At 22.8% G+C, this 7,856-nt stretch overlaps 2 long non-coding RNA genes across 3 annotated transcripts; one reads left to right on the top strand and one right to left on the bottom strand.

Annotated features, from left to right (window-relative positions):
- The first annotated feature begins 4,829 nt into the window (after positions 1-4,829).
- Positions 4,830-5,791, top strand: LOC105367244 (uncharacterized). The gene is made up of 2 exons (XR_913052.1): positions 4,830-4,926; positions 5,556-5,791. It is a non-coding gene; the product is annotated as an uncharacterized LOC105367244 (long non-coding RNA).
- A 360-nt stretch (positions 5,792-6,151) lies between these two features.
- On the bottom strand, positions 6,152-7,325 carry LOC105367243 (uncharacterized). 2 transcript variants are annotated; one of them, XR_913051.1, is made up of 3 exons: positions 7,226-7,325; positions 6,464-6,658; positions 6,152-6,181 (listed from the first exon to the last, which is right to left on the bottom strand). It is a non-coding gene; the product is annotated as an uncharacterized LOC105367243 (long non-coding RNA). The 2 variants fall into 2 exon arrangements; XR_913050.1 differs by lacking the exon at positions 6,152-6,181 and having other exon boundaries at positions 6,386-6,658.
- Between the last annotated feature and the right edge of the window lie 531 nt (positions 7,326-7,856).

The raw sequence follows: 7,856 nt of genomic DNA, 5'->3' as shown, positions 1-7,856 counted from the left end.
TAATTTTACTTCTTATCATCCTCACCCTCGAGTTCACTCTCCTGCACCTCCTCGTCCTATTACCCGCGGCATACTGATGCGTTGCTTTATCCGGAATGTCCTGAGTCACTTGGGACCTGGGCGCCTTCGACTAGATTTGACTGGATGATTTTGTGCCTCAATGTGCTGGTAAAGCTCACATAGTCAGGCCAAACGTATCTTCGACTTGACCAATCGATCACTGTAAGCTCAAACGACTGACCACAAAATAATTTTCGCGAACCTATGAATATAAATTGAATCAACGTGGGAAAGCGAATGTTATAATAGGCCGCGCTTTTAACCAAAAGTTATAAAGCTTAAGGGTGACAGATTAAATAGTTTTCATCAGCGTTATAATTATATGGTATTTTTTACTGTGCAGCCAATTCAAATAGAAAATAAAAATTTCCAGCATCATTAGGGGTCTCACGAGCCAGCATGTGATACACCAGATACTTTAGGATTTTATTGAAAAATATAAAAAACGTGACTCTGATTAAATTCTAATTGAAGGTGTCCACGTTCAATAATATTTATATGTAAGTGATAAAGTATTTGCTAACTGTATATTTATTCTGTATATGTAAAACTTAGACGAAATATGAAGACCAAACTAACATGTATAACAATGGATACAGTTTTAATTTTCTAATATCCATCATTCGTATGGAGAATGTTTGGTCATGGCACAATAATTTGGTAGATACTGCTACCTAGAAAATAAAAAATATCATTTTTGCAAAATGCGTGTAGTATACAATATAATATTTAACGCTATTAATCGAACTAATTAAATTTTCGCATTTAAGCAGTTTTTGATCGATTAATTTTTAATACACTTACTTACAATATCAAGATATTGAGTAGTATTATTGTTTCAAATATATATTCAAAGATGTATCGCTGTTTGATAATCATTATTAACCCAAATAAATCCGAATAAAATACACATGCAAAGAAAACGTTCGATATTTAGATCTTCATCGATTTTGACGATGTTAATGAATTTGCAAAAATGATTCTTCTTTCGACTGTTAAAATTGAATAAAACTTTACGTTGACATTAAGATAATTCCATTGTAGTCGATAAGTAGTTATTTATTCAGCTGCTCCTGCCAAATTAAATACACAGGGGAACAGGCTTCATTATCTTATTCTATTCATTAGCTCTCTTATCGTCTGCTAAATTACTCGATTAAATGTACTGCAAAAATGATTGCGTAAGAGAACATAAATTAAACTATGGATATGAGATATAACTTTTTCATAAAACGATCCGACGATTCTGGCGCTTATGCACCTGCTTTAATCAACTAAATTTCTTATATCATTTTCGGGTGGATCTAAAGTATATGAGTAAACGCGTATCTAGAATTATAGTGATAAATATGTACAATTCTATGCGTCTTGGCGAATTAGGCTATCTAAATGGTAATAGTCAAAGCATACAACAGTAGTCATCATTCATCTTGGAAAAACTGTAAGGTTGATTAAAGCCCGAGTCTTTTGTAGTTGTAATTTCATCGCGACAAATAATGAAACTTTTGATTCTCTTTATAGGAGCACCTCTTTACCACAAGATAAACTTATAATTTTCAATTATTTGAAAGTAATATAAACCTTTTTTAAATTAAATTGTTTATGAAGTAACTTTATTTCACTTTTAGATAGAAACAAATCATTATTTTTTTTTTTATTAAAAAATATAATTATGGCATGCAGTATTCAAATTTTTTAATATAATATAAGTCGTGCTTAAATTAATCCTCAATTTGAACTCAACATATGCAAAATACCAAATATATATGTGCTGAAGTGCATAGAATAATAAACGTGTATGATTGTAATAAAATATTTGTTGTGTACACACATCGCATTTTTTATATATCATTATTTCTGGTCAAAATAAATTTTTTATATGAATATTTTAACTATCATAAATAATAAATTATAAAATATATTTATAGAATTAGAATTTCTTTCTGAGATTTTTGATGAATTTTCTATCAAAATTAATTTTACTTGAATGATATTTACAAACATAACATTATTAGTTAATATTGTTATAAAATATGTCAAATTAAAATATTCAATTTATTTATATATATTATTTTTAATAATAAAATTCCAGTTCTTTTCAAGAAAAATTTTGTTTAAAATTGTAATCGCTATTTCATTTCCATTAATGAATTTGTGTTAATATAAATATTACTTCTTTAATTCAACTCAATGTCTATATCTGTACACAATTATACAAAAATAAATAAAAAAAAAAATATCAGACAAGACATTTAAGAGTGCGAAATGTGAATCGACTTAGTGTACATAAATGAAGATGTTGGATTTCTCATTTTTTTTTAATATGAAAAATGAATTAGAAATAAAAATTAATAAACTGTTTTGATCTCTTATTTAAATGTCCACGATATCGACGTATAGTTATGATTGAATAAAACTTCATTTGTTTCATCCCTAATCTACGTAATACTCGTAACAAAAGAGTAAACATACGTAAAAATAAATTTTTATTTACTTTACCTGAATAAATAATAGTTTATGAATTTTCATTCGAGCATTACTATATGTCTGGACGCTAATAACTGTATTATGTATAAAAGCGACAATAGGGGCTAGTGGCACTGTCCGACATTTATACCGAATGATTCTTACACTTGTGATGATAGACAAAAAGATAAGAAATGTAATAAATTGTTACAATTAAATTGTTTTTATTACGTTACTGTCGGACCGTGCAATCTATAATTTGTTAATAATTGTCAAGTGAATATAAATTTGCCTATGCAATCTATTATATAGTACTTATTATTCTGTTCCTTTTATTGAAAAAAGAATCTATACAATCGAAACTCAAAATATGTATAATGATTCCTCAAGTTTTTCCTTTTAGTGGAATAAATAATCACGGCCAATTGTCAAATATTTAATATTATAATAGCGATATTTTATTCTATGTTTGTACAGTCACTAGGGGCGTATAATAAAAACAAATGTATTAAAAATTAATTGATATCTGCGCTTATTGTACTTAAGAAATTCGACTTCACGATGCAGCTGAGGAAAGCTGACGTGTAAATACTCATAATAAACGTGCTTTCGTTAACCTGCCCATTAAATAGTTTCCAAGCAAATCATATTAATTAATATAATTTCCTCGTATAATTTTCCTTGTGTCTCTATTTTAAATATCGTTGTACATTTTTTTTTAATTCCTAATAATATATGTTTTCATATTTATTAATATTCTTTAATAATGTGCCTACTTTTTTCAACGTTTTAAAATTAAAATACATTATGTTTTTAATAAATATGATGATTCTTTATAATGAAAAAATGGCAATATTGATTTCAATTTAATAGGACAATTATGGAGAAGAAATAATTTTTTTAAATTTATAAATTGTATCCATTGTTTATCAGTATCCATTTATAGTTTTTTTGATGAAAAATATAAATTAACACTAATTATGCAGTAAACACAAGGTACTTTTTACTATACTGCTTTGATATAAGAAATAGTAAACCTTAATTCGGTTATAAAAATTGAATTTATAGTTTAATAATCTCGATAAAATCTCTATACATAGATGTACTTAAATATTAAATATTTCATTTAACAATTTTGAATTCTTAAATTAAAATAATTCGATAAACTATTGTAACTGGAAGAATAAACTATTAATTTATTATTAAATATTTCACACAATTAAAATTTTATAAAAAGGTATGAATGAAAAATATAAGTAATATGTAATTATAGGGTATTTAATTAAAAATTACATAGTTTAATAATTAAGATATGCTTATGCAATAAAAAGAATAAGTTTTTCAGTATCCGTAGCAAGAAAACAAAATAAATATCGAAGAGTCTCAGAATACAGAAGTCATTATACAATATAATTTATTATTTTGATACTTGTATTCCATTTTCTTTATATATATATTCTAGAAAATCGTATAGACAACAATGTATTATCTAAAATAATATTTAATTTATTTAAGAAAATAATAGCTATTTATAATAAAAATTTCCATAATAAAAATATATATAAATATATGTTTATATATTTTTTAATTATTTTATCATAGATAAGTTTGATAAATCAATAATCAACCATAATTTATAATTATTTAAATAAGATAATTCTATTATAAGTTATCATGATAAATATAAATTTTACTTTTAAAGTTTAATTATACAATAATCCATTATTAAATTTGTGAATATTGTCTGTATGTTTAGTTCAATATTTTTTGGAAAAATAATAATAATTAAAAAAAATTAAGTACAATGGCTATTAATATAAGTAAAATATACGTTACAATATACAGATGTATTCTATAACGCAATTAATTCTTCGTGCTTAATAACAATTTCCTCAACCAACTTCATCTTTCATTTGAATGGATTCCGATATTTTGTATAACTTTTAAATAAAAATATATTAAAGCCTGTATATAAATAACTTACAAAGATAAAGTCATTAATGGAATGAAATCATTTAAAAAGTGACGTAATTAAAAAAAGTATATAATTATGGTACATTTGTTCATCATCTAATTATTATATAATTTTTTCATAAAAATTTGTTTTCCCAAATGATATGTTCTTTAAAGCTATTATTTGCACATCTATTTGCAAATATTTGGAATGAATTGATATTCCAACAGACGTTTCATAATGAAATACCAGATGCAGTGTATTGTATAAGAAATCTAGACTCTTATCACTTAATATTTATGAAAGTTTATTTGAACTGGTGATTAAGTAGCAAATATCTTTGGGTATATGAATTGACATCAAAATATTAATCTTAAAGTTGCTTTTAAAAAGCAGTACAATATATTTCGTATGAAATACAAAATTTTGTGAGAATAATGATAAAAGTAAGTAAAAATCGTCAAAACACTGATAGTGTAAACAAAGTTTATTTTTAATAATTTCTATTTGTTTGAAATATTGCTGTATGTATTAATGTTATTTTTAATGTAATAAAATATTTAAATATTACTTTGTTACCATATCTACGAACAAAATACAGAAATAACAACAAATAGGAAATAGATTTTTCATATTTATACGTTCATATTTATATAATATAAAAAAGTATTAAAATCAACTTTTGAATAATATTATAAAATAATTTATGAAGCTTTTAAAGTGTGTATAAAATAAAATTCTATTAATCTATAATATCAAAATCTAGATAATCTATAGATAACATAACAAATGTTCCAATAAAATTTTATCAATAATGATTATTGATTCATTTCAATTTCAAGTTAAAATTATCTATAAGTTAAAAGATAATATAGAATTTTTTATATTTCATATTTTAAATATCAATTATATTTTCAAATATTCATTTCAAAGATAAAAAGTGTTTAGATATCTACAGAAAAAATTCTTAAAAAGTATGATAATTCGAGAAAATAATGTGAACTAAAGTACTAGTATTAAAAATAGCTTTTAGTAGCAGTTGTCAAAAATAATAAATGGGTTCTAAATATTTCAGCGCGCATTACTGATATCTATACAACTGACCACCGCGATAATGGCTGTTTTATGGATCAGACCACAACAAAGCGAATCATGGCCTCCGAGACTCTAATATCAAATTGAAAATTTATTATACAATAGACAGTCAAAATTCATCTTCAACATTATCGGATTTCAACAATTGCCTTAAAATAAATATTATATAGTTTAGTCAAATATTTCAATAAAAAAATTTTTCAAATTTTGGAAATCTATAATATTTATAAATAAATAACATATCCTAAACTCATTTTACAGTTTTCGATTTAATTATTACTTTACATTTTCATGCAATTTATGATCTTTTTTTTATTATACATACAATATACAATCTTTAAATTTCATATGATACACACTATTGTAATAATTTATTTAAACTGTTTTAACTTAATCCTAAATAAGTAGTAGTTACAAATAAAAATAATTATTAAAAAAAATGCTAATTTAATAAATTTTGTTAGCAAAATTGAAATAACTAAACCAGTATTCTCAAGTATACTTCACGAAATAATTTTCTGTAACAGTAAATTACAACGAGTTAATTTAAGTTTTATTACATAATCTTGAAGTGCGATGAATAATATGGTGAATGAATGTAGATATCTGTAAACCAAATGTACACCAATCATTGTAAATGATTTACAAAATTTATTATTATAAATACATTATAAATCAAATTATTAATTTAATTTATACTCATAACAAGCACTCAATAACATAATCATTAAACTATAAGTTTTCACATAATTAAAGTAATTTTTAATTAGATTTTTAATTTATTTTACAAATATGTAATACTTCAATAAATGTTGTAAAATAAAATTTTTAAATATCCACTTGCATTTAGTATGTTATCAACAATAAAGACGTATGATTTATACAAACTTAATGAAGTAAACCCATAATATCATCTAATGTATAGTTCTTCAGAAAATTATTTGCATTTTCTTTTAATGATTGATTAATAAATTTTGTAATTTCTTCTTGAAAATCTACAATAGTATCTGGAATAAGCTCAGAAATAACAGCACTAGCTAATTCGGAGATTTCATCATCGTTGAACAACCCCGTGATTTTTATCTATTGGAATCCATAGAAAATCAAAAAACTTATTGAGTCTTAATCAGATAATTTATTAAAATCACAATAGATAATATAACGAACAATTAATAATCAGTAATTAATATTCTATAATAATCAAATCTTTTATAAAGTAATATCAAAATTTTATTTTAAAAACATAATTTTTTAAGATTACTTAGTTATATTTATTAATAATCCGATAATGAAAAATGAATGCAATAAAATATTTCATTTTAAATTAAATATTAATTTATGTCTAATACATGTATCTTAAATATTTTTCTAGTTAAATGTATTAAGTAATAAAAACTAATACGATGAAAATTTTTAAACGATTTTATCTTATTTATTTGTATCATTTATATTTCTTTTAAATGTTTAGACTTTTTTCTACACACATTTTAAAATTTAATAAAAATATTTAAAAATTGATATCAAATAATTTTTAAATTTATGAGTGTGTAATTTTTATGAAGTTTGAAATTAAATGGTTAAATTTAGCATAAAAACAAGAAATCAGATAAAATTTTGCTGATATAATTAAATGAGTAAGTTACAAAATACCTTTATATCTTCTATGGAAATTTTAGTACTGCTAAAATAACTAATTGATACTTCTTTGGTTTTGAAATTTACTTTTAACTTGGCTTGGGTAGAAAAGTAGAAATTATTTATTTCGTAGCTGAAATCATAAGGTGAACAATAGTATAAAAAAATAATAAAAATATATAAACATTTTAGTTTTATTTAAATACAACTTACAAATAAATTTGACAAACATGGATAAAAATTTTCACAATAGTAAGTAATTTGTAGTGAGTAATTTGTAAGTAAGTATGTGATTTGCATAAAAATTAATAATTTCATTAATATTATTTAATATAAATTAATTTTTCTATTTATAAACATTATTATTATATTTCGATTTATAAAAAAAAATGTTCAATCTTTCTTCATTCTAAAATTTTGAAACATAATTTCGGGTTGACAAAAACACCATCTTATTTTATTTAAAAATATGTAAAAATATAATTGCATGCTAATGATATAGAATCAAACTTCAAAATTATAAGATTTATTTAATTAATGTTGCATGTATTTAAAAATTTTATATAATAATACCCAATTATTTCAATATTTAAAAATAAAACACTATGTTCATTTTTTACGTTTCATTTTACAAGTAATATGGAAA

Source organism: Ceratosolen solmsi, unplaced genomic scaffold (genome assembly GCF_000503995.2).
Source record: "Ceratosolen solmsi marchali unplaced genomic scaffold, CerSol_1.0 scaffold7, whole genome shotgun sequence".
Taxonomy (NCBI): Eukaryota; Metazoa; Arthropoda; class Insecta; order Hymenoptera; family Agaonidae; genus Ceratosolen; species Ceratosolen solmsi.
Note: the sequence above shows the minus strand (reverse complement) of the source record. Positions and strands in the feature narration are given on the sequence as shown.